General features: G+C 42.4%; 1 long non-coding RNA gene across 1 annotated transcript in view; it reads right to left on the bottom strand.

The window, feature by feature from the left end:
- Positions 1–6,250: 6,250 nt before the first annotated feature.
- The window catches only part of LOC144767034 (uncharacterized), a 908,861-nt gene continuing 892,377 nt past the window's right edge, over positions 6,251–22,734 (bottom strand). The window contains exon 4 of the long non-coding RNA XR_013598033.1: positions 6,251–6,898. This is a non-coding gene — a long non-coding RNA (uncharacterized LOC144767034). The remainder of the gene's footprint in view (positions 6,899–22,734) is intronic.

Genomic DNA, 22,734 nt, shown 5'->3' with positions numbered 1-22,734 from the left:
ACACTTCTCCTGACTTTGTCTTCTTTGTTAGCTTGTGCACAGAGGGTAAGGGGGGGTAAGGGTATAAGAACTATGAAGTCTCTGCTGTGTTCAAGTTGCCTCCTCAGACAGTTCTGAGTGTCTGCTGATGATGCTCTCTCTCTCTCGTGAGACGATAATAAACCTCCTTTCTCTCTGTGCTCCAGTGTTGGTTTCACTTTGTTTCTGGACCTGAGGACGAAGGGGGCTCTACACCTTTGGGTGGTCCCTAGGCCCCCCCCCCAAATCCACAGAGGAGAGTGAGCGTGGAAGGCAGTTAATGAAAATAAATAAGTAAAATAACGTGGACATGCAACATGAAGGGTATGGATGTGATGTGGAGGAGGGTGAAGAATGGCGGGTGCAACTAACTGGCCGCACAGCTTTTTTTTATTAACATGATCGCACAGGAAAACGAAGAGCAGACCGCGCTGAAACAGGAAAACCAGTGCAAAGAGTGCGCAAACACCAAGGAAACAAGGATAACGGGAGAGGGCTGGAGCAAAGGCAGCACAGACAATGGGTAGCACTCGTGCTAGGAGCAGATGATAGATATTCATAAAGGGAACAAGAGCGGGAGTGGGCAAGCGGTACCATTGAATGCCCCAAAAACAAGCTGTTGCCATTGCCTACCTGTAGGTGTTTTTAAAAATGTGTACAAATCGGCAGAAGCACCAATACGCATAGATGTTCTTAACTTCTATGCGTTCGTACCGGTACAAGCCCCAAGCCGCAATAAACTTATAAAGATTATTAATGCGTAAACGCCACAAAATAGTAAATGCACAACACGCGGCAGACGCTTGTTTACATCGCGCTTTCTCCCAAACACCGAACACCGAGTAATAAAGAGGAGAGTGTCATGCCGCCAGTAAAGCATCCAGTCCAGGTGGGCGGGGCTAAAACTGGACAGGGTGGCAATCAGGAGGGACTAAAAACTCTCCAGTCCAATCAACGAACTCTGTTCGGCATAATGAATGACGACAAACGACGCACGCCAATCAAAATTATGGGTGGAGCAGAGACACGACTTCTGGAACCGTATTGTTTCCAAGAAGCCCTCGAATGGCAAGGGCAGCGCATGCGCACTGTTAATGCCAGTCGAGACCTAAAAAGGGCGAGGGAGTTTATTGGAGGGATTTACAAAGTAGGGAGGAGTTAGAATTAGATGACAGAGGTAAGGCGTCTGTTTGGCACTTTTTACCAAGAACTCTATACAGCGACACCCCCTGACACTGCAGCGCAGATGGCCTTCTTAGACTCCCTCACGCACCCTGAGATCTGAGACATGTGGAGAGACCAGCTAAACATCACAATCTCTGAAAAGTAGGTGTGGCTCGTGATTGGAGCACTTAAACCTCATAAGTCCCCAGGGACGGATGGGCTAAAAGACATCTTTTATAAGCGCTCGAACTGCTGCCCCATCTGACAGCCCTATTTAACGATGTAGCAATAAGACAAGCAGTCACCCCCACCATAGCAGAAGCACTCATCACAGTCATCCCAAAGCCAGGGAAAAAGCCACAGCCTGTGCCTCATATAGGCATCCGACATCATCCATCCAGATCAGTCTGGTTTTATAAAAGGGAGACAGACGCATGATAACATCTGCAGAACTCTTCATCTCTTAAAAAAAGCCAACAAATTCAAAATTCCAGCGATAGTGTTAGGCTTAGACGCAGAAAAAGCCTTCAACAGAGTGGATTGGCTTTCCTATTTCGCACTCCGGAGAGGTTTGGCTTTGGAAATTTATACAAATGATATGAGCCAATTACTTAAGCCCATGCTCTAGAGTTCAGGTTAATGGGGTGAGCTTGCCGTTTTTTGAGCTGGGATGAGGAACGAGACAAGGGTGCCCCTTGACCCCACTGCTGTTCACTCTGAGTTTTGAGCCGCTGGCGGCCAGACTCAGGGTGTATCCAGACATCAAGGCATTAGATTTGGGGGAGACGAACACAAGGTGCCAATTATTCGCAGACGACATTCTGTTAACTCTCACGGCTCCTAGAATGTCTCTCCGGGCACTACAACCGGAACTAAAAGCATTTGAGGGAATGGCAGGCTTCCAGGTCAATTTCACTAAATCCTCGATACTTAACCTAACACTGTCGGAGGAGGCAAGGCTACTAATTCAGGAGGAATCTCCATTTGCTTGGGCCAAGCACAGTTTAACTTACTTGAGGATTCAGATCACCTCCTGTATAGAAGGACTGTTCCTTGAGAACTTCCCTAGCCCAACTTAGACAGATAAAACAGGAACTACAGTGATGGAAACCACTGTTTATCTCGAGGGTGGGTAGGATTAATGCAGTCAAAATGACCCTTCTTCCTAAATTACTCTACCTATTCCAGGCTCTCCAAATAGAACTAGAGAAGGATTATGTAAAAGGAATTTGGTCTATGATACTCCGCTACGTCTGGCAGCACCCCTACTAGGACTACGCTTAAGACTTGGGATGAGGTGAATAAGAGCAGGGGTTGGACCTCTTTTCCATCTCCCTATACCCCTATACATTTTAATCCGGACTTTCCCCCAGCGCTCAAAGAAGGGCCATTTGGCTCTTGGCGAGAGAGAGGGAGCAAAGTGATCTCCGACCTTTTCCCCAACTATGATATTATCACTTTTGAGAACTGTCAACAGGATTTTGGGGTACCACCTTAAGAGCGCTTTCACTATCTGCAACTTAAACATTGAGTACTACACTCACATTTTAGAGATGCGGCAACTAGACACCGGACCCGATAGAAACTTAGTGCGGAAAGCTACTTCATCCAAGGGCACGCTCTCCTTTTTGTGTAAACTACTGGCATCCACTACGACCGCACCACAGCCTCGATATAAAGCTACCTGGGAACAGACCCTGGGACGGGAGGTTACTGAAGGGGAATGGAAACACCTTTGGTCGACATTGATAAATTTAACCACTCACTCGACTTGAGGGAGGTACACTACAAGATTTTATTCAACTGGTATTTAGTACGTGCCAAACTTAAGCGGATCTTCCTGCTCACCTCAGATCTCTGCTGGAGAGGGTGTGTGGCCCTCGGAGACTTCCGCCATATTTGGCAGGACTGCCCAACAATTAAACCATTCTGGGAAGAAATCCTAGCCCAGATGAAAACTATGTTGAGACCTCCTTAGAGATGACCCTCTTAGGCCTTAGAACCACCTCACCAAAACACCAAACTAAGGCAGATAAGGCAATTATGTGGGCTTGTTTGGGAGAGGCTAAAAAGACGATAGCAGCTAACTGGAAGAAGAAAGAGGCGCACATACTGGCACAATGGCATTCTCGTCTATGGAAAATGCTCACGATGGAGTCAGACATCTTCAGAGATGAATACAAGAACTTTGAATATAAGTGGGGACCGCTGGTGGCGTTTCTCACAAAGGGGCTCCCATTAGCCTTCTGTCCACCTATACTACGAGGGTTACACCTGTTCCAATTCTAGAATCAACAAAAGGGTTCACGCATATGGTTTTTAATGGACAACACCCTGTATCCAAGATAACAGCGTATAGATACTACACACTCCACAGGTCAGATTTAAATAGTAGCACGGGGGGATGGGCATGCTTCTCCACCAATGGGAGGAGGGTAAGAGGGGGGAGTTGGGTTCATTTGTTATTTTTCTTCTTTATGAATTACTGCCACGCCACTAAGGGCTACTAATGAACCGCTCTGGTCGTCCATTTCATTGCATTCAGAATGTTGAAAGGGCCTTTAGCCTACTGTGTTTGGAATTGTACCTTATGCCTAAATGCCAATAAACAGAAATTTGACAGCAACAAAAAAAATGACGCTTCCGTGGGATGGCTGCTTCAGAGAAAACAGACGCATGTGCAGCCAAAGTGATGCTAGGCCGCTCTGCTCCATGTAAAGTAACATAAATCACCCTAGCCTCACATTACATTGCGTCATGCGTAAAAAATCCCTTAAAAAGTGACGCATTTGAAGAAAAGAATATTTCCAGATACGTCAAAGGGAGAGATGGAGTAGACAGCAGCAGCCCGGGTAACAACCCCATCAAACCAGTGCCACCCAAGATGTCCAGACAGACCCCCCAGGGGAGGAGGAAGAGTAATTTTAGTGAGGAAAAGAATCAAATTCTGGTAACAAAGGTGACAAAATTTAAATGTCAACTCTTTGTCACCTCATAGGCACCAATTCATGGCAAGGTGGCGTAGGGTATTGCAGCTCTTCACCTTGCTGCCAGTGCTTTCCATAGCTAAGCAACAGCACTTATTTCTTAGGGCCGGGTCTATTGAAAATGCGCCTGAAGAGTGTTGCAGGTGCCAACTTTCTCATGGTGAGGTTTTGGCTGTTGCCTGAGGCTCGTTCGGAGCCGGTCAGCTGCGGAGCAGGGAGCGAAACAGTGAGCGGGGGAGTGGTCAGAGGGAGTTTCAAGGCTCAGCAGGGACAGGCAGGCCTCTGTGCGAATGGAACAGGCAGGCCTCTGCGTTAATCTACTTCCGGGGCACTCCTGGTAGCATGAGAGCTGGTTGGGTGTCCCTATCCCAGACCCCGGCAAAGGAACATTTCAGTAGAGATAAGGAGCAGTTGATTTTGACGAGATTACATGGTGTAAGCAAGTGGCAGAGGAAACCACAGTGAGTTCCCTAAACCTCCTGTGAGCATGAGAGCGCTGGGTAAAAGCCTAGGTCAGTGCAGTTGGAGGTGAGAGATTTAAGACAAATCAGTTAATACCAGAAATAAATACGCCCTAAGAAATAAAAACACCTGATCAGTCTTCTATGTAAAACGGGGTCTATGTTAAATTTATATACATTTTCAGTTTTCCCCAAGTTGCTACGCTGCCCTGCGTCAGAGAAAAAGGGCAAGATTCCACCTTATACATCACACATGGTTCATTCCTGACCTTTCGCCATGCACAGGTGCATTTCCGCCAGGCTAGCTACAACACAGGGACACTGGCACCATAGTGCATGTGTGCCTGTGTTGGGCCTAACTAGACAATTCATGCGCCTGCACTGGACAAGAGGCCAAAATTGTAGGTGCCAAATTATATAGCTTGCATTTCTTGCTATGTGATTGGTAATATGACTGTGGCATAGGGAGATTATCTGGGCTACACCCCTGGCCATTATATGCCCCTCTGTTGACACTCACAGGACATCATCTAGACTATACTGTCATCCATATATGTGAGACAGACTCCAACATCATGAAGTGCAGGACACATACTAGTCATTGCACACTGATACACATGGCTGACTTTCTGTTGTGTATGTCTTCCTTAGGCACACATGTTCTGCACATGGTATTATCATGCACCACATTGTCGGATAGTATTATGTGGGTCTGGGGTGAGTGTGTCACACAGCAACAGTCCTTTCCAGCAGGTGAGGGAGACATTAGTCATAACTTCAGGGAAACATGATTAAATAGGAAATTTAACTTGTGAATTAGAATTAACAAGATACTGCCATTCACACATGATCTCTTTCTTATTCCTGTCAAAGTTAGTAGCAGTACATCTACTCTGAGGGCAGGCCTTGGTGTGCGCCTCCTGATCCAAGAATAATGCATTCCCTAACGCAGGCATATGTTTAGGCACACACTCAATGTACATTTCACCTTGGGATGGATACAAGATTTGTGATCCGTTCGTCTATGCACTTGTACACTCAGGTCAGAGGTACACAACTCTTGCCATGCAAAGGGAAGTTACCATCACAATCCCTCCATCTGCCCATGTGAAATGAGTGAGTGTGTATGCACATACAGTTTTGTCAGCCTTGAGAACCATTTGAAATCACACTCTTGATTTCTCAGCATTCTTAATGTGTTCTAATGCTGGCACATAACCTATCCAATGTCATACTGCTTTGTCTATGTGCTCACTGTACAACATCACCTGCTCATATTGTCTTTTACATGCCTTTGTTTTTCATTGCATTGCTGAGCAATGCATGCTAAATGTGTCCTTTATCTATTGTAGCATGATGTTGTATATCTTACAAAGTAGGCAGGAAATAGTTTGCATGTGCTGTTTTTTCTGGTAAACCTGACATGCATGTATGCAATATTGATAAGTGTCAGGTTGTACATATTTGCATGACACAATGCCTTTTTCAATTAAATAAGGTCACTCATTATGTTGGATGGAGTCCGATGGATAGATCAGAGTGCCATCTAATTTACATTTTGCTGCTGCACAACACATCATGACTGCTAGCCGTGCAACTCTGCATTGGTCAAGTGCAAAACTGTCATGCCTGGCCTGTTCCGTTAATGCAGTGCACTGCTTCACATTGCATTTCTGTATATGTGCAATTGATAGGTGAGCCACACAGCTCCATGTTGCTGAACGGGTCTGACGTCATGATTATTACAATTTGAGGCCTACTTCTATTTGATAAGATGTGGGTGAGTTGACTTTGACTGGGGCTGTGACATAAACGTGAACACAAATAATGTCTTCAAACATTTATTTCCATGTTGAACCTTCCTATTATTTTTGGACATTCTGTCCATCATAGTACACGTACTTTAAGTGAAGACATTTTGCACAAGGTGCGTGCGTCAATGAATTCCAGCCACTGCATTCTGGATCTCTCCTCCATCCTCATCCTCCATTGGTTCCTGGTCATCACGGTCCACTTCCCACGGGACATTTGTCTGTTCACAGCTGTTGTTGAGAATGGCACATACTGGGATGAGCTTGCAGACCATAGGGTATAACAATATCACCCCCTGACATGCCTAGGCAACCGAAATGGGACTTCAGCACTCCAAAGTTCCTCTCCATGATGTTTCAGGTCTTGACCATGATCTGGTTGTACTTTCGTTCCGGTCAGTGTGGGGATGGGCTATTGGGGTCATGACCCATGGCTGGAGACCATATCCTTGGCCAGCTGAAAGTTAAACAGAAATTACAATTGTCAGTACTTTTGCTCTCTGTTACATCTAAATTCCTGTGTACTGAATGAATCAATACAAATCAATAAGCGTTATTCGATTTTTACAGAGGAAATCACAAAAGTAAGATATAAACAAATAATATTTACAAAGCTAAAAAATCATGTATTAAAACAGTTAAGTGTGAAAATGACTTTGAAAGGTTAAAAAATCTTCAGCAACAACTGATTAAGAATTTATCGCAATATACAATCGTAATTACATTGCCAAAATATCATAATATGATGTTTTTTCTACATCTAAATACATTCTTTAAAAAAGTTGCCACAGACCGCATAATATATTCATTGTCTAAAAACTGGAGGGATAAAAATGGTGGTCGACCTTGCCTGAGAACAAGCAGCTTTAAAATGAGTAGAATCCACAACTTTCTCTATACTCCATAGAATTTGCAAACAAGCACTACGTGGATTGGTGTTCGCTGCAACATTCCAACACAAGGGCATTTACAGAGCGAGTTTGACCAGTCATTAGTTACAGGAAAACGTGTTAGTCAATGAAAAATACCAAGCCTAAAGCTAAAACAAATCTATCCTGCATGCCCTCCATGTTTTGCAAGTAGGGCTGTATAACATAAGTGGTCAATATCATTTGGTTATTATGTACAGTCGGCCTCATTATTTCCATAGAGAGTCTATTTGACTTCAGAAGTGTCATGCACTCTCTTTTAAGGTATTTTCTGGTAACAGATGCTAGGCATTACGGTTCATCATAATATTCAGGGTGGCCTAGGACTTTCATGAAGTCTTTGATATATTTCAGCCAAGGTATGTTAAACATCCGATGTAATTTGACACAATCTCTTACATTATCCCTATGAAGGGGAGTTTTCTCCGAGGCCCAAATCTTATGTCACGGGAGAATTGGCTGACTTTTAATTAGGTCTGTTATATAGGGTGACCCCCAACTCTGAATGGCATACATAAGTGGAGCAACTACCTGGAACACCTAAAATAAATCTTTAAAAGGTGTTCTCAACTAGTTTTAGGTGCTGCGAATCGCAGTAACCCCATACACCTGCATCATTAAACATGTAATTTGACACAATCTCTTATATTATCCCTATGAAGGGTAGTTTTCTCCGAGGCCCAGAAATTATGCCATAGGAGAATTGGCTGAGTTTTAATGAGGTCTGTTATATAGGGTAACCCCAACTCTGAATGGCATACATAAGTGGAGCAACTACCTGGAACTGCTAAAATAAATCTTAAAAAGGTGTTCTCGACCAATTTTAGGTGCTGAGAATCGCAGTAACCCCATACACCTGCATCATATATAGCAGTCGTTACACATTTGGTCTTATATGTTTAGTAACTCTACAGGCGGTCTTTTCCCCAACTTTCTTGAAAAGTTAGCCAAGGCAGCAGTAGCTTTCAAGAACAGTAACTTTCTAGATTTAATTTCCTGAGACCATGAACCATTCTGATCAAACAGGATGCTTAAGTAGGAAAATGCCTTAGTAACTTCTTCTTGTCTATGGAGATATCTCTGCACTTTGCGCTCCCTTTTCCACATTTCATAATGAAGGTCTTCGATATGTTAACTTGCAATCCCAGGTTCTGCATGTATGTAGTGAAGCTTGTCAGTACACGTTGTAGCTCCAAATGTGTGCGTGCCATCAGCACTGTATCATCAGCATATAGGAGGGCAGGTATTGTGCGTTTACCAATTTGTGGTAAGTCCTGACACTGATTCAACAGTGTCTGCCCCAAGCTGTTAATGTAAAGCGTAAATAAAAAGGGTGCCAAAACGCAACTCTGTCTTACCCCTCTCTCAACGCTGAATGATGCAGTTCACTCGCCCTTGGCCTGTAGCGAACCCTTGCTTTCATGCCAGAGTACAGATGCCTCAGAAAATGTAGAAGAGGTGCTTCCACACCTAATTTGGCCATAATAATCCACAATTTGTCATGTTCTATGCAATTGAAGGCTGTGGTTTGATCCACGAACGCCAGGCATATTCTTCCCTGCTCGGCCAGGGTGTATTTCCCGATTAGTAGATTTAAATGTAGTCCTTGCTCAACTGAACCTAGGCCTGGTTGGAAATCAAATTGCAGCTCAGATAAGTTATCGTTGGCATCAGCCCAGTCCTGGAGCCTATTTAGTACAATGCGCCCCACCACCTTGACCAAGGAATCGAGTAATGATATTAGTCGATAGCAGGCGGAGTTCTGGCGATCGCCTTTCTTAAAGATCAGGACCAATAACGATTCTGACCAGGTGACAATAAAACCTGAGGTACAACAAGTTGATATGACTCGTGTCAGAAGTGGGCCCCATAAAGGAAGATTGGCTTTAAAAAGATCTACTGGTAAGCCATTGGGACCAGGCGCTTTCCCCCCTTACAAGCTTCAAGTGCTCGATTGACCTCTTCTAAAGTGAAATGAAAGCCTATTGGCAATTTACATTACTCAAATATGTAAAAATTCACAATAGAAAAGACAGGAACAGATGATACTCAAATGGACAAAAGCACTACTGCCCTATTGAATGACTCATATACATTTCTTATGGTATTTCAGAATATGTTTTACTTATACAGTTGGCCATAGGTTTACACGTCTGTTCCAGTTCTCTGTGTAATAGCAAATGATGAGCATGGTCTGATACATTGTAGTCTTCTACATCCGGACATTCATGTTTATACAGTAGCTTACTTTGATGTGTAGTTCGAAATCCTGCAATGGCAAAGAAACCTGGCTTAGTTCCCAGCTGCTGTTGCTGTGTCTTGGAGAAGAGGAGGTAGTGGAGTGTGAGGCGGATGATGGCAGGGGGTAGGAAGTTAGAAAAAGATGGGTTCGATATAACTGCCACTCTGGCTGTTGTGATCCAGAATGAACCAGATGCCAGCATGTAGAGGACAGCTAGCAGCTTGACCTGCGGTGAGATGTTGGAGGGCCTGGCAGTTATATTATGGACTTCCTTCTGAGTCGGTCGTATGTGATGACCTCATCCTCCCTGGGGACACTGGGGATTATGATGGTAGTCCGCTGGAGAAAAATGCGCTTCATTTTTCTGCGCGGCCTTCGTGCTAGGGGTGGGTGGTCTTCTCACAACTCCCAGCTGCTAAACTAGCACCTCCATGCTGTAGTTGAGCTTTCCAAACAGTGTTGAGCGGTTTGCTTAATGCACCACAGCCAATGTGTCATTTCCTACGCCTGAGTTGGTGATGCATAGGAATTTTGACGTATTTCAGGCTCTGCGCGACACAAATATCACGGTGTCTGTTTTACGCTGAATTTTATGGGGAAATGCCTACCTAGGTCCGACTAGGTTCGAACTTTGGGAAGCGCCATGTTTTCAAATATATTATGGATTTAAAAGCATCTGCTGCAGCGTTCCACGCCTCCAGCAATTTTCAGCAAGGCTGGACTGGCCAGCCGGGCAAGCGGGAGATTCCCAGGGAGGCTGGAGCCCCACGAGGCCGATATTGACACTTGGAGGCCGGGTTCAGCCTCTAGGAATGGTGGTGCTCATTACCGGTCCTGGCCGCAGTTTGAAAGAGTTGCTTTTATTCTAGTGCACATTAGGACGTCTGCCCATACGGGCTGAATTTTTAATTTTTGCCAGGGCTGTTTTTAGTTTTCAGTCCAGCCCTGATTTTCACACACAAATTAAAAAGTCAAGTTAACTCTGGTGATTAATGGAGCTGCTAGAGAGACATGAACGTTTTGTCTAGTGGAACTTTTGACTCAAAGCAGCACAGAGGGTTAACATGCCTGCTGCAAAACATGTGTACCATGTATATTGTCACAGAGATATTTTTGTGACTTGCACTTTATAGGTTAGAATCCTAGTATAGCACAGTGAGCTAATAACTGTCATTAAAGAGATGCATGCACACTACAAGGTATATGTTAGAGCTCTATGATTACCCCCAGTCTTTCATTATCCTAATGTCGCAAAAAGGGGTAATGTGTAGAAACCAATTCTTATTAGTAAAGACAGCCCTCAAATAATTTCTGAGCTTGTGCTTCTCCATACTAGACTTAAACTATACTGCCTACCAGTATGGATGACATATAACTCCTACTCCTTGTAGTCCTCTTTCTTTTTGTGACATTTCCTATAGACTGACTTACACACATATAATTCATTGTCTCTGTGTATTGTGTGTGATGTAAAGTGCCCTGACACCCTACACTGGTATAATGTATGTGAGATGTATGTGAGTGAGAGTGGTTATGGAGACTTGAGGGTCACTGTTAAAGGGTGGTAGGGAGGGACAGGGCCGGACTGGCTACCAGGTGTTTTGGCATGCTGCCGAGCTGGGGCTGATTTCACTGCAGTGGGGGCTGATTTTGTTGATGGGGACCTGCGTGTGCTTTGAAATAAACAAAGCAAAACAAATGTTTTTCAGCACACGCAAGTCCCCATCAATGCAATCAGCCCCCAGCTCGGCAGCATGCCAAAACGCCCGGTAGCCAGTCCGGCCCTGGGGAGGGCAGGGAATCTATGGCGAAGGAGGTCTTTGGGGCGGCACCAAACAATGATGCACCGGCAGCGCTAAAGCCGGCCCTGTGCCTACCTTGAATATATCTGTCTTTGCATGTTGCAGGTAATTTCCGATGCAAGCCTAGTAAAAAAACTGACACTTTTAGCCACATGTATCTATTTGGAAATATGGAGTACTGCCTGCGACGTCGTCGCATCAAAATTAGTGATGCAATGGCAGAGCAAGTCTCTCAAAAAGTTTCCTTGTATAACACTAAATGCGTGCATTTGCATTTGGTACATTTGTTTACTTGGCTGCAAATTTACTTGGAAGGAATTCTTCTGAAGGCTGAAACCTAATCAAGAAAATAATAAAATAGCAACTTTTAAAATAGGTGACAATGCACAGAGTGATAACCTACCACAGCAAGTCTAGTTGAATGTGAGGCCGGCTGACAAACTAGACTCTTGGAACCTGATTGAAATTGAAGAAATCTCCATCCTAAAACGTATAAGGTGCAATCCTAACAATATTGAAGCACTATCAGATTTTGCTAAAATCCTATTTGAGAGAGCAAAAGAAAACGTTGTCCCAATGGCAACAGCATGGACAAACGTTATCATGACCTTCAGTGGGAAATTTGCGACCAGGACTGGGACCAAACTAAGACAGCCAGAAGACGAACTAAGAAAAGCGAAATCCAGCCCGGAATATAAGAGTCTAAAATGCACTATAAACCAAACTCTACGACAACTTCGAAAAACACCAGGGAACTTGGAGTTGCAGTCGACCCTTCGACAAATGAAGGCATTATTGAAAAGGTGGAAGTGGAGGAAAATAAGACTAAAGAATGATGAAATGTGGGCCAAGCTACTGCATGATGCCAAGCAACATAACAGACCTAAGTTTTGGCAAACAATCCACAAGTTAGAGCGACCGAACCATCAAGGAATTAGTTCCAATATAACAGAGGCCGATTGGGTAGACTATTTCTCCGCCCATTTCAACAACAACAGGTAAAAGGGAGAGGAATCAAACAAGGAAACAGGTATTGCTCTACCAGATAGTGAATCCCCTACAAGGTAAAAGTGAAAAAAAATGCACTTATCAAAGATCACTTGGCTGATAGCTCCGACACCCATAAACAACAGGGGATCCTCTTGGTCGGTGATTTAAACTCAATAGGCTTCACTAAAGAGGAATGGTATGCACCCACGGAAAAACAGATAAAAAGTCTGATAGCCAGGGGTAGAGCTATGGGAGCTCCTGGTCCTAATGGGATCCCTCCGATGTTGTACAGATATTACGCCGATGTTTGGAGCAAGGCTCTATTACAAGTCTTCAAGGGCTTAAATTCTACAGTCACCATCCCGGAATTTTGGAAAGGATCCATTATTAGTCCAATTTATAAACAAGGCAATAGAAACAATCCAAACAACTATCGACTAATCGCCCTTATTGACGTAGATGCCAAATACTGTGCAGGAACAATCTTGTATGAGTTAAATTCTTGGGCCTCAAAAAACTCCATTATTCCCACCAATAAAACCGGGTTGTGCCATGGCCAAGGAACAACAACTAAGATCTTGGCTCTTACATTGTTAATGGACGCAGCCAAGGAGTCGAAAATCCCACTCTTCCTTTGTTTTATTGACTATACAGCTGCCTTCGACCATGTCGAACGTGCCAAACTTTAGGGAAAACTGGAAAGCTGGGGTCTACCAAACACACTTTTGAATAAGCTAAAACAGCTGCACACAGATACCTGGATCAGGATCAAATTAGGCGCAGGGACACATATCTCAAAACAAATCATGACCTCAAAAGGCCTCAAGCAGGGGTGTGTCCTTGCTCCGCTTCTTTTTAATCTCTTTTTAGCTGATCTGCCAGGAGAGCTGGGCAGCTGCGTATCCCACGCTCCAAAATTGGGAAACAAGTTATTGTCTAACCTGTTATATGCTGATGACCTGGTTTTAATCAGTCGGACTCCAATTGGTCTTCCACACCTTTTAAATATGACAATCAGTGTCTCTCACCGAACACCCTCAAAATAAACCTCAAGAAAACTAAAATTATAGCAGTTAACTATCACAAAAAGAATAATAATAGCTGGTTCCTAGATGGCCAACGTCTGGATCAAGAACTGAGTTATAAATATCTGGGAATACTAATGGATCATAAAGCTCATTCAAACTTAAGCTAGAGTCCATGCGGAGAAAGGGAACTACAACATATTTAGCACTGAAGTCACTGAAGAGACGGCTTCCCGGCCTCATGCTTGATCCCTTTCTACAGGTCCTGAGGGCCAAACTGCTGCCGACACTGACATACGGGAGTGAGGCTCTTAAAGGCAAAGACACAGCAGTCCTAGACGTCGTAATAGCCAACTCCTACAGAGCAATCTTCCATCTTCCAAAATATGTCTACCCGGGCCAAATACGGCTGGAATTTGGGGTCCAAAGACAAACGGAGGAAAGAAAGAGTGCTTATGTTAAAAGTTGGCATAATATCGGAAGTGCTGAGGCAAGATCTCTAAACCCCTACCTCTGGAACGCCTTACTTCATCAAGAAAAATGCTCAGCCAGGGATTACTTGTTTGACTCCATTGAGCTACTTGGCCTGTCTGAACTCTGGGCCATTACAACAGATCATCTTTACTTCAAAAAAGCCGTGAAAAAAACAACATCCACGTTATCTGTTTTAGAAGACAAAGTAATTCTTACTAAAAAGGCACACGGCTGGATAGTGCTCAGTGATTACGCAAGGCCCAAACCCCAAGCCTACTTGAGTGCAGTAATCAAAATAGGAACGAAGGAAAACTTCCTAAGCTGCGTTTGGGGTAATTGCGATAAAACCCCATCTCCCACCATGGGAAAGGAGAGGAGGTATTCCAACTTGTCGTTTATGCGGAAGCGGGAAGGAGGAGATTTTTCATGTAATTTGCAATTGTCCCAACGTAAAGGATAAAAGATGCACCTTATTACGTCACTTCTTCAGGTATTACGGCATCTGGTCCTGCAGGCAGTGAAGCTTTGCTTCAACCCTGTTGACATCCAGCTTAACTGTTGGCTAAAAAAGTTCTTTGAGACGATAACCAAGAGACTTAAAAACCTGAAATACGTTAAAGATAAGAGTGTAAGGGCTTCATGAAGGAGCTCCCAAAAATGAAAAATTAATAATAGCACTTTATAGTTGTACCAGTTTTTAACTTACTGCCCAAAGGTTAAGAGAATGCTGCTTATACGTATAATTAACTTAATATCTTTCTTTGGTTGCACTCGCACTTTAAATGATCAAGTCTCTAATTTGAAAAATGGACTTGGTTAAGATGTGTCATGAGGCTTGAAAATTAATTGGTAGTTATTGCCAGTTATTGCCAGTCCAACACTACTTGAAATACAAGAATGTATGAGTATTGTCTTTTAAAGCAGCCAATTGCACAACATGGGAATATTTTATTGATGATCCTTTTGAATTTTGTCTTTAAATGTAATAATTTGTGTACAATGGGAATTTTTATTGTTATGTGTTTGCAAAGAGTTTAATTAATCAAGCAAAAAATAAACATTATCTTATCTAATCAAGAAAATACCAGCAAGGTGTAAAGGAATGAAGTCTTTTGAATCCTGCTGTGCAGCTGAACACATGGCATTGCAAAATGAAGCATTGGAAAAGTCAATAAGTCTCACCTTTATAATACAAATGTCAAGCTATTAACTTTGCCAATAATTCTTTGTAAGGCACTTGCTTAAACAAAAAGCAAAAGAAAAAAGCATTTAAAATACTAAAGGAACAGCAAACACAAACTTAAGTTCTTTCAAAACTTTACAATGAACTCACTATTTTCAGTCTTTACAAATAGCATGGTTATATTAGGTTAAGCCTGCCAGACAGTTCAACTGTATGGTTGCAAAAGACATATTGTGGGTTTACCAAGAACACAGCCCATCCATTGCTTACCATTGGTTTACTTTACTGTCATTCTTATTTGCCTACTTCTTATCCCATAGCTTGCTCTGCCCATCCTTTGCCTGTCCCCCAAGGGTACGACCAATCTACTTGAGTGCTTCCACTGCTCACTTTTAGGGACCTACTTTTTCTTTTGTCTTAAGAATGCCACACAGGTGCTTATGTTTTCCAGCTGTCTCCCTAAAGTGCCTATCATCCCATCCTCCGAGTTGTTCTCCCTTGCCATGTGCTTATCTCCCACCCTCCTCAGTGATGCACTCTTCCTTGTTTGCTTCTCCCTGCGTTACTTTCTTGCTTGTGTACTTCTTAACCACCAGCTCCATGTTGCTCTCACTCTTGCCTGTGTGCGTTTCTCCACTGTGCTCCACATTTCTCTCTCTGTCGCCCTTATACTTTTCTCCACCCCCAATTGCGCCCTGTGTGTTTCTTCCCACACTATACAAAAAGAAAAACTTTTTCTCCTACTACCTTGCCTTCAATATTAATTCAGGAACATTGTCATTTAACTTGTCTCACGTGTTTTTTTATCAGAAAATAGATAGTAAAGCTTCACAAGTAAATAATCACAAAGCACTTTAATAAAAATTGATGTGAATGAATCATCAAAAACAACACCAATATAAGTATCATGAAAAAAAGCTCACAAACCAATTAAAACATTAAGCGAAATTGTCCAGAATGTCTAGAAAACATTAAAAACAAGTTCCTGTTGAGCAAAAGTAAGTCCTTGCCTCATCCAAGAAGCAATCAAGATGTGTTTGTTTTCCAGGCCGCTAATAATGAGCATCTAATAATGTTGATGAACGGTTTTCCTGAAAAGTCCAACTTTTTCTTCCAACTTCTTCAGGATGGGTTGATAAATGTATTCAGTATTTTCAGACGTAGTCGCCCTTAACCCCACACACATCGAAAACAATCCAGGGAAGCTGTTCTTCCCATTCCAATCAATCTGACTCAGTCAAAGTAAACCCAATGGACAACCTTAGGCTGTTTGAGCCGGAGCATTGACTTTATTGAAACTTCCGCGGGTGCATCAAGGCACCACCCAATCAGTATCACCGTTCTATCCAATCTCGCTCACCCATTTATCTGGCATCTGCCTACTGTGTCAGGGACATTGTTGTTAATGGTTTTATAAGTATACAAGATGGCCTTGCTCCCCAACTCCGCCAAGAGCAACCTACCATCAACCGGGGAAAATTCGGGTATATCAACAACGTTTAACCCCTCAGCCAACCAGGCATGACAGACCTGTGCAAATTTCAGGTATTGATTCCAATGAAGGTGATATTACCACCTCAGGGAGGGAAAGGGCATTAGGTCACCATCTTCCAGGACGTCCTCTACTTAGGAGGTGCCTATCAAATCCCAGGACTCAAATGCATGTAATATCCCTAATTCTTTCATCATGCCCCCTTCCCAAGGTGGAGTTTCCTGGTGAATCTAGATGCCCATCCCATAGTCTTGGATGCTTGACGCCACACTCCCAAGGTTACCCGAGTTTTAAGTAACCACCTGCTCGCACCAGCAACATAATAGATATAGCTTACAGGGGCAATCTCCAAAATATAAGCTGGGTGATCGTACGGTGGAAACATCCAATCGTTATTGGGCCCCAAGTGAGCTGCCCAGTAAAAGGCCCGGATATCTGGTAGGGAAATCCTCCCACTGTAAGAATTCCGCTGGAGCGTCTGTAATGCTACTCTAGGGTGACATTGAATTTAGTTATTAACTGTTCGATTAATTAAAATCATTACAGTAAAATATATGCAAGCATGCACCCCCCACCTTCATCCTCATAGAAAAAAATATAAAATACAAGCCGGTCCACAAAAGTGAGTTTTCAATAAATATTGCACAGAGCCCGCTATCGCACTCCGCTTTCTATGGCACCCTAGGGCACATTCCACTTCTCGTTCATACCCATTTTCATCATCTCTAATAAGGAATATGCATTTACTCACAAATTCAGTACCTCGAGGGTAAATCTGCACTAGGCTTTTTTGCCTCACCATAGAGCACCTGCCCTGCATCAGGCGTGCCCTTTAGCTGTGAATTCCACTTGAAGACTTGAAAGGCAACAAATAGGAATGCAAACTCTTTGTTAATATGGGCGTGTTTTCATATACAATCAGTCTATGACATGAGTAGGAGCATATCATATTCTAAAAGCCAAGAAACATGTAAAAACCTGAGGTCCAAGACCATATAAAAAAGTTTTCAATTGAGACCCTTACTATGAGCTTCTTCTAGTGGGAGAGGGAGCGTGTTGTGCTATAATTTTTTCAATTCAATTTTTATTTGAATATGATTTGGAACTCGGCAGAGATCCACATATTTAAAAGGACAAGAAACGTAAAGTTACAACAAAAGTTACAAAGTATCCTATCCGTGTAATACATCCACATAGTACAAAAAACATAAAATCATATCTATTAATATAAATCCAGGAAACATTAAAAAAAATTAAAAATTCTGTAACAGAACATTTCAGTAGGCGGATTGCACATAGCGTCCAGTAGAGATTTTGCAGAAAAAATGCTTAACTTTAAGCATATTGGTCTCAACCACTTTCGACGATGGGCCCTTAAAGCAGGGCATATAAAAAGGATATGGGGAATATCCTGAGTTGAAGAATCAATACTACATAGATTACATTTATCAGAACAACCATGCCATCTAGCTAATAATTTATTTAAAGGGAGAAGGTCATATCTCAAAAGAAACCAGAAACGGCGTAAGCCGTGAGGGAGGGACCAAGATGCATAGGGTTGTATCTTTTTAAATAAATAGGAATTAACAACCTCGGTAACACCTTTCTTTGTACAGAAAACATCTCTATCCCTCTTAAAACTTAACTCCCATGTAGCCCGTTTTAAAGACAGCTTTAGCTGATGCAGGGATAATAAATAGAGCGATGATTCCTCCAATTCTAATAGCATAACTGCCCTTCTAAAATTCTTTATAAGTAAAGAATATTCTTTCGTAGGACCCAGTAATTCTTTTTTAATTAGGCATCTTAATATAGCCGGGTTGCCCTTGGCTAGGTGAAAAACCCAGCGTATTACTCCTGCCAGGGCCTGAACCCAGCTGCTTCGTAAGCCTAATTCAAGTCTAAGGGTTTCCAATGTACACGCATTATTGACTAACAATAAACAACGCAAGAGTCTACCCTCAATGGAATCCAAAAAACCCCATTGTCTTAGGTCTATTAGCTCAGTGCCATAGAGCAGGGAAGCAGGAATTTTTGCTCGAAAGGCCTCCAGGAGAATGGCAAAATGTCTTCTACCGGTGGCTTTATAAAGAGCGCTCAGTCCCTTTCCCTGAGTCAGGGCTTTCCTGGTGTTACCATCTATGTGTGCCTTGTCACTCAAATTACCACAAACTATTTTTCCCAAAAAAACGTACGTTTTTACAACATCCAATTTCTCATTCCCTAAAAACCAACAGAAGTTACACAATTTTGGTTTTTTCTTCCCCGTGAAGCACATTACTTTGCTTTTAGACATGTTAATTTTCAAATGATGATCTTTAGTAAATAAATGCAAAGCATGCAGACGACTATTAAGACCCTTAGGCGTAAGGTCAAGAAGAAGTATGTCATCTGCATACATTAAACATGCTACCTGTTTGTCCCCTAAAGTGGGGGCAATTCCTTCACTCAGGGAAAGGATCTGTGGGAGATCACAAACATAAAGGGAAAATAGTAAGGGTGCTAATAAACAGCCCTGTTTAAGACCATTGGCTGTCAGAATTGCTTGGGAAAGGCCTCTCTCCCCCCCAATAATACTCTACACCAGGTCTCAGAGTGGAGTTCCTGAACTAGATTTAATAGCCTGACTGGCATACCCAGGGCAAATAATTTCTTCCATAATAATGGACGGTCAACTTTGTCAAAGGCCGTGGAGAAGTCTATGAAGGCAGCATAGACTCCCCCACCTCTGACCTTGACATATTTATCCGTTATTACCTGGAGAGCAGTTAAATTATCCAAGGTACCATGATTTCTTCGGAATCCCGTCTGTTCTAGAGGAAGAATATTTGCCTGGACTACCCAATCATTAACTTGTTTCAGAAGGCATCTAGTAAAAACCTTTCCAATTGCGTCTAACAAAGCTATTTGGCGATAATTTTGGGGAGCTAATCGATCACCCTTTTTAAAAAGGGGCACTAAAATGCTTCCTTTCCACGAGGGAACTATCTTTCCGCTACAGAAACAAACATTAAACACTGGACATAACAACTTGCTCCATTTTTCACTATTGTGTTTTAAAACCGAAATTGGTAGTTCGTCTGGCCCCATTGCCCCGGATGAGCGCATTTCCCTTATGGCTATTCTAATGTCATTTTCGGATAGCTGATCGGAGAGGCTGATCCTTTTCATTGACACCTACATAAGGAGACAACATTCCATTTATTGCATAAAGGGTTGTAACATGGTCCACCCATATGTGTTCATCTATGGGAATAGGAAGTGGACGAGTTCTTGATCCACACCCCTCACCTATAAGTGACCAAAACTGTCTCATATCCCCTTTAAAAGCGGCCTCTCTTAATTTAATCCAAGTTGCATCCTCCCCTTCTTTCCGTAGTTTTTCCTGCAACCTTTTCCTCCTTCTTTTTAATAGGCTTACTTTACAAGCTCCTTCTACAGATTTATGCAAGTATTGTTTCCTTACAAGCTTATTTATTTCTATATTAATAGAACGTAAGGGCCAAGAGGGAGTTGCAAAGCACCTTTTCTTGTTTGGTTTTTTAGCGAGTGAAATTACTAACGTCATAAAATCTTGGAAGCACGTTATTTCAGAACCCTGCCAATTGGCAAGATCATCGATTGCAGCATCAAGAACGCTCTCCAGATTTTGTTCAGCTTGTGGGTTCCAATGGCACCTTCCTGATTTCACTCCAAAACTTACATGATCACTATTAAGAGACCATTGATCAGGACTCTGAGGATTTATATTCATAGCAGAAAGAAGTAATTTATGGTCGCTAAAGAACGTTTCAATGACCCTGAGATCCTTTAATAGAAAAAAGGAAGAGTTCTCAACTATCACATAATCTAATATTGATTCTCCCTGATGAGATTTATGAGTAAAATTAGCAGGAGAGTCGGAGGGGAGTCTTCCGTTCGCTATAATCCCATCCATTTCAGAGAGTTCTTTGAGAAGCATCTTCCCGCGCTTATTTGTTTTAATTTTCTCGGGAAGGATAGCTTGTGCGATATGACATGATTCTTCTTTGTCTTTATCGCGAAACAGAGACATACTTGAGTTAGAAATTTTACAATTCAAATCCCCTACTAAGATGATATTGGGAGAAGAAAATTTCTCCCTTAGACTCTGAATATAGGCAAAAACTCTTCTTAAAATTACATTAAAACTAACTTCAGGGGGAATGTATGCGTTAATCAATACCAGAGGTTTAGATACATTAACATTATTGTGACTAAACAGCGTTATAGCTTGAAAGAGATTGCTAGAATCCATATAATGGGAGAAATTCCATTTTATCTCGGTGGATAGGAGACAGGCAATTCCCCCCTTGGCGTGTCCTCTCCTGGAGGAAACGGCTTGACCATCAAGAACAAAATAATCCCTTCCTAACTGAAGTTTCTCCGAGCACCAAGTCTCTTGGAGACAAATCACACTGGCTTTTAAAGACATAAGGAAATTAATTTTTCCGGACAATTCTTTAGCCCTGCACAGTTCCAGGATAATAACGTTATATTCTCGCTAAAGATGAGGATTAGGGGGGTATGCGATTGTCAATTTCTTCGAAAGCACGCCGGGAAGCCAGTCCCAACGGACAGAATCATCTTCTGCCTTATCCAGTAGGTGGGATATAGATGGATTGGGGTAAGACACAGAGCGAAGATCTTTTGATAGTTGAATTTTAAGATCATCGAAACCACTTTCTTGTTCTTTATTTCCAAGTACTGCCTTCAGGAGAGGAATAGAAGATCTTAAGGGCCCTAGGGATTTAGAGGGTTTATCAAAAGAGAAATTTCCCCAAAAGGGCATCACATCAATCCCTCTACTCTGAAAGTATTCCGACCGTTGTAAAATAAGATTCACCACTAATTTCGAGTAAAATCTTACCCTCGTTAAGCTACCACCCTCAATCTTCAAGATCCGTACTAAGTCTATGTCCGAGGTTTGTAACAATTTCAAATTTGCAGAATCTTGAAAATATTTAAGAAGCAGTGATCTATTTAAAATGCAGTCTGCATCAAATAAAGGTAGAAAATCTAGGATAAGAGTGTCTACGCTCTCATCCATAAGGATTTCAGGGGAATTTAGACAAACTGCTGCTGCTTCCCTTTTAACAGTGAAGGGATTAAGCTTAGGGGATCCTGAACTTATAAAGGTAATTTCGTTTTTCTTGGGCTTAGAATTTAACAAGGCCACTTTAGTATTAGAAGGCCCCTCAAGAGGGCAAGGATTCAATAGCAGGGGAACCAAAGACTGTATTTCATCTTTTTGTACCATCAAGGAGGTCTGATGAAATTCTTGATCGCAAACTAATTCCGAATTTTCCTTCCAACGAATTTTCCGCCGTCTATTTTTTTCAATTCTTCTGATTAGTCGCCTCTTTTTAGCCCCAAGTTTTTTAACTTTCCCTGAATTCTCCTTTTTTCTAACACCATCTGATTCAGGGGCCTCCTTATCACCCACACCCTGCTGTTTATTAAAAATAGGAAAAAGTTCCATATCTTCCTTAGGATCCGTTACATGTGGGACCCCTATTAATGGATCCCATATTAATGAGTCCGTTATCAATGGGGGCGGAACTATGTCTTCCTTTACCACCCCTTCTTGTAACACCTCCACTATTGGAACTAAATCTACTGCACAGTTAGAGGTGAGCGGTTTCATACAGTGAACTGATTGTTCTCTAACGTTAAGGAAATGGGAAGTATTAGGGGTCCCAGTCTTTGACTCAACCGTTTTCTGCTCTGAAAAATTTTCTGCAACCACCTCTAAGTTGGAGCCGGATTCCTTCTCTAGTTTACCATGTACTAAGACCTTTAATATTTGGGTTACTGTATCCATTACACAATCCGAACCCCCGACAAATTTCTCTAGTAATACTAAGATGGATGAGAGCAGATGTTCTAGGGAGGATAAGAAGTCAGAGACTGGTTTATCCGATTTATCCACCCTAGGCGGAAGCAAAGATTCAATACCTGATATATTGAGAGTGGGGCTCATTGAGATGTGTGACTGGGAGATATTCGAGGGTGTGCTGTTATAAAGATGGAGAACCGGTGGTATTGATGTTAATGGTGTTTTTACAAACTCCCTGATCTTAACAGTATCAACCTCGATATATCTTTTACAGACTTCCAAATCCGAGTCGGAGAGAG

Source organism: Lissotriton helveticus, chromosome 7, assembly GCF_964261635.1.
Source record: "Lissotriton helveticus chromosome 7, aLisHel1.1, whole genome shotgun sequence".
NCBI lineage: Eukaryota > Metazoa > Chordata > Amphibia > Caudata > Salamandridae > Lissotriton > Lissotriton helveticus.
The sequence above is the reverse complement of the archived record's forward strand: the minus strand, read 5'-3'. Positions and strand labels throughout refer to the sequence as shown.